The sequence below is a fragment of the Sipha flava genome, unplaced genomic scaffold (assembly GCF_003268045.1).
Source record: "Sipha flava isolate LNK unplaced genomic scaffold, YSA_version1 369_pilon_pilon, whole genome shotgun sequence".
NCBI lineage: Eukaryota > Metazoa > Arthropoda > Insecta > Hemiptera > Aphididae > Sipha > Sipha flava.
In genome coordinates, this window is record NW_020273075.1 from 267,641 (window position 1) to 278,581 (window position 10,941).

At 35.8% G+C, this 10,941-nt stretch overlaps 1 non-coding gene across 1 annotated transcript; it reads left to right on the forward strand.

Annotated features, from left to right (window-relative positions):
- Positions 1 to 806: 806 nt before the first annotated feature.
- Trnak-uuu lies at positions 807 to 879 on the forward strand. The gene has a single exon. It is a non-coding gene; the product is annotated as a tRNA-Lys (tRNA).
- The last annotated feature ends 10,062 nt before the right edge of the window (positions 880 to 10,941 follow it).

The window sequence follows — 10,941 nt, forward strand, 5'->3', positions numbered from 1 at the left end:
CCCCTGAAATACAGGTCTGCGCACGCCTATGGTTATCATCTATAACAAAAAGCATAGGCGTAACTTGGAAATTTATTAGGGGAGAGGACAAAATATAAGTACATATCTAACGAAAAGGGTATCCGAGGCTAAACGCCGCTTTACTACCTATGTATTATTATATAAAATTATTAATTTTTTAACATTATTTTAGATAAGCGAAAATTTAAAATTAAGATATTAAAAAAAATATATTTTATAGTAATAGCTATAAGTTACAGCCTATAACCAACTGTTTTGTACTTTAATTTAACAGATATATTAAATATCAGAGGGAGCACTGCCCCTCCTAATTTCTTCTACGGGAGCAATTGCCCCCCCCCCAGTTTACGCTTATATCTAAAAGTATGGTAACGTTGTTAAATTAATAAGAAATAATGAACCTGGTGGATTTGTGAAAGGGGGCAGTCAACATTTTCTCCTCTTTGATAATTTATATATTTACCCACATTGTTCATAAAATTAAATTTGGTATTTTTGAGGGTTAAACTTTTGACTTCACTTATGACCATATTTGAATAAATGTGATTGAATTGTCTACTCGTACAAATTTTGTTTCGATTGCACAAAATTTAAATAAGTGCACTAAAGTGGAAAAAAAAAAATCCGAACGATGTCTGCGTGTACTTCGTACACTCTATTTCTATATCATAACGAACGCATAGTGCCATGCCATGACAATATGTTTATCAACAATGGTTCTTTTGATGATCGACAACCCGAGTTATTATGTTTAAATAAACTCAATTTCCCTATCGATATCAACAGCCCGGATAGCTCAGTCGGTAGAGCATTAGGCTTTTAACCTAAGGGTCCAGGGTTCAAGTCCCTGTCCGGGCGGCTATCATTTTTGCAATTTTTTCGCACCGCACATCCACGGAGAACCTGTTTCTATAAAATTTTTTTCCCATCCACCACACGTGGCCGTAGAATCGCATTGTAAGAACTCCTGTCGTGCCTAACAATCACCACCATTATCCAACAGATAGCGCAACCAGTACCGTTGCGACCCGATAGTTGCGTTTTCGTGCACGCGCGCGATCGAGTCTGCAAGAACTGTGTGGCATTTCGTTTTGTAAAATCTGTTGTAAAACGATTCAAGCGGAAAAGAGATGGACGCGAGTTTTTCGTGATATTTTGGTACACTCCGATATCGTTTTCAATAAATTTTTCACTTTTAGCCATCCACGTTTTCAACGTTTTACATAATTTTTCTTTTTGTTTTGCCCATTCTCGTCAATCTTCGATGAATCTACTATTTCGTACCATTTTTTTTAACGATTATTTTCGCACTGTCCAACACGATGTTTTTGACATCGATTTTTTTTGTCTCGATAATGTTCCAAGGTTTTTTTTTGCCATTTAAGAATATCGGAAAACGTTAGTGTTCGGTTAAATGCGCAACGATGTTGTTGCGTATTTCAGTTGCATTTCGAAACTAAATGTTTGATAATTTCATAAGCATTTCGTTCAGGTTAGATAAGCCCCTACGCCTGAGCCGCCGTGTGCGTGGCTAAGGTGTGGCAGAATCGATTTCGACGGTACGTGTTTTTCTCCGACATAAGAGGCTACATTGAGACACGGCATTGACAACGGTGAAATTATTGTCGTGCAAAACGTTTCCACTTAACGAACTTCCCCCCCCCCCCCCGACACTACCGATCGGTAAAACAGGAGTGGGTGCGCTTAATTCAATTGAGAGTACCTGCCGGACAACAACGCTACAATGATTATTGTATACAATGACGAAAAGACAATCAACGACGACCGACAACAATGATAATTGTAAATGAGCTCGCCGTCGCCGGGCACGTGGGAGAACGTTCGGAACGGACTTCGTAAGCAACAAGCACTGCAAACGGATGATTTGAATTAGATAATTTGCCTTTGCGTAGATCCGTATCGCAGCCGACGATCGACGCGTAAGATTGGTAACGTTGCGCAATTCGTATTATTATACGACGGTTTTCGCCTACACTTTCGACTCATGTGTTTAATCGCGGTTAAGATAACGAACGAGATGTGCGCGCCGTAATCGTTTTCCCGTCGTTGTGCGTTGTTACAATGTGGAACAATCAGATAGTGTAGGGCAACGGTTCCCAAACATTTTTGGGTCGCGCGCATTCACGGAACAAATGGAAATCAATCTCGTCTCCCAGTACAAAACGCTTTTTATCGCTTTTTCACGAGCGAATCATTAACGATCAAATTATAATCAATAGGCTAATGCAATATACAATATAAATAGATGCCACCCGATTGAGGCCCGACTCACGGTTTGGGAACCGCTGGTACAGGGGTTTTCGGTTGTTCAAATTATGTGCACATAGATTGCCGATAGGTAGCGTTGCGCAAATGTACAAATCGTTTTTTTTAAACATTTCATTTTTGATCTTACCGGCCGATCCCTCCGCGGCCTCAGTTAAGGTTAGGAATTTACCGTAGTTCGTGATGGTCACTGATGACCGTCATTAATAGATTTCCGAATAAAATCGCCACTTTGGACTCGTGAGCATGCAGTTGTACTTATCTGTATGACTCGTTTTCCTGAATGATTCATCATCGCCTAGCCGGAACCGCTGAACTATGAGTATGAAATTTGAAAAGTAGATTTTTTTCATGTTGTAGACGCCTACTGAGAAAGGATATTTCAAAATTCAACTCCTAAAGGGGTTAAAAAGGATATAAATAGAAAATATCGACAGGAAATTATATTTTTATATGCACCTTGGTCAATGCATTAAATTCAAATTTTGCTATAAATATTTAAGTAGTTATTGTTAAAACTGTATCATAAACATATTACAGGTATGTTTTTTATTTATACCTGTTTGTTAAAGTTGATATATCTCGGATATATATTAATACCCATATTCAACAATTTATTGATAAGATATTATATTTCGATTTTAAAATAATCATAGTGTCATTAGTGATTCTGTTTTTAATGTCTTTGTCTATTTTTAATAAAAGAAGGTGATCTATTAAATAATAAAAGCAATTTTAATAATAATAAAAATAATGCCAATAATAATAATAATAATAATAATAATAATAATAATAATAAGTAAATCATTTTTTTAACTAAAAATCTATACTGTAAGTTATAATTTTGTAGGCATATTTTGTTTAATATTTCTCCGATTAAAATTGCATTTTACAATTTGTCTTAGAGGTATTAAAACTTACTAATTTTTTGCCAATTTCTGGTTGTTACTATTCTCAGGCAATCTTGGGTCAATAAATCTAAAAGCAATCTGTAATATAAAACTGATAAAATAAAATCCGTAAGTAACACAAAAAACTACACATGGGCGAAGCCGGGTTAAGGTCTATTCACACTACAACGGAACGGAGACGGGACGGAATCCGTACGGAACCCGTCCGGTCATGTAACAAATATTGTTTCTATGTTTTTAAATATAAGCGTTCATATTTATCCGGAACGATAATGGAACGGTGCAACGGCCCGGGGACGAACGATAAAAATATTCTTTGCGACTATTCTTGAACGGGTTTCCGTCCGGATTTTTCAAAACTGTACATACTCATTCTAAAGTATTGATGAAATTTAGACTCGTTATCCACAAGCCCTTTGTACAGCGTGATGAATTCGCCTTCGACAGAACGCTTCTGCCAAGCTGGATGTACCCACAGATTTCTTGATTGCTTTTTTATTTTTTCGGATTCTTCTTCATCTAATATTAATGCAATCATCGTCAGCTCTTCATTAGAAAAATTAGCCATTTTCGATGTTTAATAAACGAGAAATAAGGTGCTTACAACTGACACATTAGAACACAAATGACTTACATTTTTGAAAATAAGTTCATTAAATATTTAATAATAATAGTTGCTATCTTTAGTCATATTGATTTTACGTTATCTGTTTAATCTAGCCCTGTCCGTTCCGTTTAGTGTGAACGCAACAGAACGGGTGACCCGGATGGGTGAAATTCCGGCACGGTTCCGTCCCGTCTCCGTTCCATTGTAGTGTGAATAGACCTTTATTCAGCTAGTATAGTATACACATATCAGTTAACTTATCTATTCAAAATATTGTACCTATTTCATCTCGTACAAAATTAAAAACTACGTCCAACACGTTGGCTTCAGCACCATGACTCGATAATAATTTACAAGAGGCTACTGCAGAAAGGTCATTTTCGACATTGCGACGTTTGAAAATTTATCTCAGAAATACTATAACAGAGAATCGTTTAAACGAATTAGTTCAGCTAAATATTCACAGGACAATAATTGTCTTCAATTATTGAAGTTAATCCAGAAGAAGTGTTGGATGAATTGACAAAAAGAAAAATGTATATAGTATTGTCATTAGGTGATAACTGCTTTAACCCTGGAAATCCGAATATAATATACATTATGTATTTTATTAGTAATGTGTTATTACTTAAAATATTTTGTATTTGCTTTAAACGCAATAAATTGATTAATTTCATTGTTTCAACAGAAGCTATATGTTTGCAAATAATAAGTTTGCATTTACTGAAACTCCTGCCTCCCTTATAAAAAGTTCGTGGATACGCACCGGGTCACGGTGATAACAACACTGACTGCAGTGGGCTCACAGATGTAACCACGGTTTAACGTATATCATGGATATAACTATATATTTGTACATAGTTTAAGATAGTCACAACGGAATAAAGCTTCGACTCGATACCCGATAGTTCTAATTAGATGCTATTGGTACGAACGTAAAAATAACATTCACAGGCAGTATCAAAGAATATATCATAATATCCAAACTATTTACAATCGAATTTACGTCCAAACATTAGCAGTTGGTACGAAAATTGATAGCAGTTTCCCGCGCGCTAGTTGTTTTACTCTTCGGTCGGTTTTGTACGTAAAGTATACTATTTATTGTACGAGGCCCTCCCCACCAGTCCTTCCCCTTCCCGTCCCAATCAAGTTGCCTCCGACGACGGTTGCCCGCGCGCTCGGCGCCGCACAACGAAAAACGAACGGCCGGAGCGCATGCTTAATTACAATAATAATTCCTACCGGTCCGCGCGCGTCGTTGAACGTCAGAATTTTAATTACTAACTCGTAACAAAATCCTAACCGCACCGCAGCGGGTACGATCCATCCCGTGTACGTACCGTTGTTATTGTCGTCACGCGTACGAGTTTACCGCCGTTGGAATGCAGCCGAACACATCGGAAGGGTTCGGAACACGATAAACCTAAGATCATATTTGTGCGGAAAAAAATATCGAGATATGCGCTTCGGTGTGTGTTTAATTTGTATTGCAAATTAAACGTATGAAAATTCAATTAAAAAATAAAAAATAATTTTATATCTTAGATCTATTGCGCGTCGAAGGATATTACGTTTTACGAGTATATTAAAAAATAGCTAAACTATTGAATGGGTAGGTCTGAATGGTTTTTTACATGGCAGCTACTTCTATACATAACAGTTAAAATTAATTAAATTATTTTACGCATTTACTTTTATTCGTAAAAAAAAGAAATGAATTATTATTTTATGATTTTAATTACGTGCTTACTAATACTGTCGTCAGAGCTAAAAATAAAATGGTTCCCCGAATGCAATGTGGAATCACGCTATTGACCATCGCTTTATCGCCATTATTGCAGATGAAATCGTATAAATAAAATACACTTACAACGAACAAGGTGTTTTGTAATGTTTTTTAAATAACCTTTTTGTAACGCGTCAATAATGAAATTGTTACAGTGATAATTTACAAATTTTTCTTATTAATCGAGTAAAAAAATTATAGAATAAGCAATTAATCTTTACAATATGTAAAAAGAGAAAAAAAGAGTAAAATATGCAATAACAATTTTGAAATTTCAAATCTTTATATCACAAATATGTATCGAATCCGATTTTTCCCATCTATTACCCGAACAAATATGCAAATGTATCAAGTCCCGAGCCCAGGTTATAATGTTTTGGCCGAAGCAGTTGGTAGTAGCAAAGTTTGCCGAGCGTAATCGTTTTTAATGTTCAGCGCACATTGTGCGTTATCACTTATTACATATACGTGTATCTATCATATTTCTCTTACCATGGACAAACGAAAACATAAAATGTTTTCGTTTAAGCATACAGTTGCTTCGACGGTTTTTAATATAAACACTACATTGCAACATGGTGTAGGTAAACAACGATTAGGTAAACTGAAACAAAAATTACCAACTCTACAGTAACGCGATTGTTGTACACGCGATTGTTGACTTTATGCGCTTGAGTTCGCGTTGTGTAATAATTAAAAATTTCACCGGAAAAAACACAATATTAATTAGGAGAATAGGCTCTGGATATTTCTCACCGTCCCAGACGATTAGTACACATTATGTAGCATTGGATGCACGTTTTTCCACAACATACTTACAAACAATAATCATCCATTAAAACGTTTTCGGTACAGTATATTACGAACCGTTCGGTATCCAACAAGCATATGTTCGACGCATATTATTAAATTCGATAATCGTCTGGAATCGAAGAGGTTCAGGGACCGAGATGCTGTACCAACTGGATACCTACGCCTGACAGATGAATATAAAAATAATAATAATAATAATAATCAAAATAATAATAATAACTATAACGAACGAATAATATTATTGTGAACGCTTAAACATTATCTTAATAATGCTCACGTGACCACCTGTGGTGACGTAGAGGTGAAACATTTTGAACGATTTTTCTTTTTCTTCACTCCGACCGCGTTTACATATTACACAGCGCTCCGGAACTCGACGCAGCACGCGATCATCGATGGTGGCCCAACACCGCCATAACCGTCAACTTGCCGTATTCTACGTCAGGAGCGTACCCAGGAATTTTTTATGGGGGGGGGTCCAACATTTTTATTTTATCTGTTCTTTAATTATAATTATAATTTAACTCAACACCAAAAAATTACTGTTAATATACTAAAGTATGGTTTATACATTATAGGTATATTATATAATCTAAAAACTTTGTATATTGAAGATAATAGGAAATTAAAATACACTATATACTATTATTATACTATTTACTATTAAACCTTTGAGTATATAGAAAGTCCAATGGGGTGTCCGGAACCGATACCCCCCCATGGGTATGCCGTTCGTCTAGAAAAATCATTTCCTGCGGATAGTTTACAGATTACGAAATACACGTCAAACACCGCCACTGTGTGCGCGTTCTGTATCGTGGGATTTGATAAAACCGTTTTCGACGACTAAACAACTTCGATTCAACAATCGGAGATTTTCGACAAAGGCGCACAACATATTCCAAATACAGTTATGCCGAATGAAACTGTCCACGACGAGGAAAACGGCTGTATCCCAATCGATTACCAATATTCCAAGCGGCACGGATGCGCATTGATTGTCGATGTATATAAAATCTTTCTAAGGAGGCAAAACGCAATATAATAATATTAGGATTATGATATTTTGAGGTACACTAGGTTCGCGAACAACACAGATCCTAAAAATGTCGATCTCGGATGTACGTGAAATTTGTTTTCAAAATGCTTATCGCGTACATTTCCGATAATATTTTTACATTCAGCAGCTAGTGGTGCTCGGGACCAACGGACGGGAGAAAGCGATTATATGGTGAACATTTATTGCGGTGGTCAACCTCACCACCGCACGTTCCCTTCTGTACACCCGTATACTCGAATATCGTGACGAAGAGGGACGAACAGCAACACCTCGTCGGAAGAGATGATCTAGTTTTAACGCGATGGCTGCGACAAGCGTATGCATCCGATCGCAAACTAAGTTCGAAATCCCAAACGAATCATAGAGAGAGAGTGAGAGAGAAAGAGAGGGAGAGAAAAATAAATAAATAGTTAACATCGAAAAAACATAGTCGTGTTCACGTCGAGAACCATGTTATAATAATAATAATGTTTACTATTCTTTACGTGTTATAATATTATAGTATTGTAACGTGATAACTCCACTACATTATATTAGTTTGACGGTCCTACGCGCATTCCACGCTCCTCGGCTGCATTTCTTCCCGTCTATCTTTCCATCTCGCCACCACGAGAAATTGATGTAATAAAAATATCGTTCGGACGGACGTGTACGAGAATACTATGAAAAAAGATATTATGTTCATACATTAAACTGCATCGTGTACAGATCGGGCCTTATGTCGATCAAAAACGATCAGTTATTTTTGGATGCGGCGACGTCAAAGTGTACCCAGCCGCCGCAAGGCGAGTCGGCGACGACGATGACGACGTATAGGTACGTAATATAGTGCCGTTCATCCGTTATTATAATATGCCGCCGACTCGGCTATAAAGCATTAATTTTTATCGATGTTATATCTTTAGAACGCGGAAAATACGTACACACGTGTTGTATCGAAGTGTAATGTTTGGTCTTGTTCATAGGGCACGAACTCGAAACTTTCCTAAAAGATTCCCCGCGTATATGTCTATACAAGCAGGACATTTTTTAAATAGTGTATAAGCTATTATTAACTATAAAGTTATAAGCAATATTCACATATATATAATCAAAAAGCAAGCATTTATTGATAGACATGAGTAATTAGACGACGCACTTGGAATCCGTCCGGGAAGATAAACATGAAAAACAATTATTACGAGAAAAAAAATGGTGTACCCTCGTACGAATTTCATTAGAGCTGCAATGTCATGAGGACTCGAAGTACGGTTTTAAAATCAGAACCGTACTAATACTTACGGATTAATGTCGGATTCTTCGTTTTACTAAAATATTCCATCTTCTGCAGCATATTTGCGGTGGTAGTACGACTCGATTGTAGGATAATCAGTTTAGGTTTTTTGAAAGGGCGTATCTGCAGGTAATCTTTTAAACGTGATTGTTCTAAAAACTAAGCACATGTTGGTAAAGATATTTGTCTATTACCAGCAGATGGTGCTCCTAAGTTTTTGAAAGTTTTGTCGTTTACCGAAAAGACATTACTCCATTTTTATCGAATTGTGTCCCTTAATTCAACAAACGATCGTATATGTAACAAATATTATGTATATACATATATGTACGCGTGTTATGTGATATTCGGGGGTTGCGAATAAAATGATAAGCGAATGATCAGATTTCCTTCCCCTCGCAGCATATAGAAACGTGATAATATATTTCGTTGGTGCATAATATGGAGTCGTCGACAGTGGTTTATCCCTACGAATATGTCGTAACTTTCTATGCTGTATATTTGTGCTTGATCTTATTGCTTTTTTTTTTCTTTTCATTCGCTGGTTTCACCATTATTTGCTCGAGCCGTTTAGAACGCGTGGCGTTCGTCTCGTGATTTATGTATTCGAAGTAGAAATTTAAGAAAATCTTAGTTTTAACCTGCTCCAGTGATCATTTGTACAACACGTGTGTCAGAGGCGTCCCTGGACCTTAATTTAAAGAGGAGGAGGTGAGAGGAAAATCGTCTGTTATTATACATTTTTTTTGGAAAAATAACAATAATTGTTATAGTTAAATGGCTGTAGGGAAAAAAAAATAAGGAAAAACACAATAACTATTACCATACAAATAATTTTCGAAGTACTACATACCAATCAAAGTTGTTTTATCCAGAGGGGCGATCACCCCTTCGTGTCCCCCTAAAATACGCATTTGACGCGTGTTGCGTTGCCGTGATTGAATTTCAATTACGTTTTTGCGAGCAATCCTCAAACATCTTTTATTAATGACTGACACCAGTAAAACGATGATAATAATACGATAATCAGAAACTGTTACCAATTATTGTAAAAAAAAAAAAATAAAAAATGTAAGGTATACAAGTATAACCTTCGTGTCGTATTCAAGAATGGATAACAAATTTATCTCTTAACGACCAAACTCCAAAGAAGTTATGTCCAAGAATAATAATTATAACAATTATTGTTACTCTCTATTATGTATTTTTACACACCGTGGGTAATTTAATTTAATTAACATTACATACTACACTACATGTATTATACATTTCAAAAGCAAATATAATATTTGACTACACTTATTTATACATTTAATTATCGTACTTTTTTTTAATAATTTCAGCAATGAATTAATTAATCACCCATCATCCATCAGTCTAGTCCGAGCCAAAAAAAAAAAAGTTATAATATACATGCGTACCTACTTTCTATACGTGTATTCTATTATTATGTTTGTTTCTCATGATCAACGCTTTCTAATAAAAATTTTATCAAATGAATAATTATGTCCGTTCACTTTGCAACTTTGGAAAAATTACGTCTGCGAGTATACTTTTTATTTCTATATTGTTCGCGGTTGCCGAATTACGTCAAACAAAATTAAAACAGTTTACACTAACATAATTATGAATACAGTTTTTTTCGTTAATCTTAAATCACACGAGTTCATAAAAGCGGTAAACTATGATTCGGGGCAGAACCTCCAGGAATAAATTACGTCGATAAGTATTCAAAACAACATATTTATTCGAGTCGAATTTATCATGGTTTTCACAAATATTGTACACACGATGCACGATTGTCGTATACGAGTAGTCACGCAGTAATCTGGACAGTAGGCACAGGCTGTACTTACATGCGAGAATGGTCTTACCTACGGCTCGTACTTCTCGTGCACGTGCATGGCCCGCAAAATTTGACTTCAACCGTATTATCAACGATAAGCTATGATTCTAACAAAATCCAAGTGAGATCCATGTCTTTGCAAAATAATCGGTTAATTGGAGTAATAACTCTTCGTTTTCAATATAAAAAATTTGGGACATTAATTAATCGAATTTATCAACTACGTTTGTTACAGGAACAAAAGCTAAAGCCATTAATTGTTTAATTTTCAGATCAAAGTCATTGTCGACCATATATTTTTGTCGTACTACGGGAAGGTTTTAAATTTTTCTCCA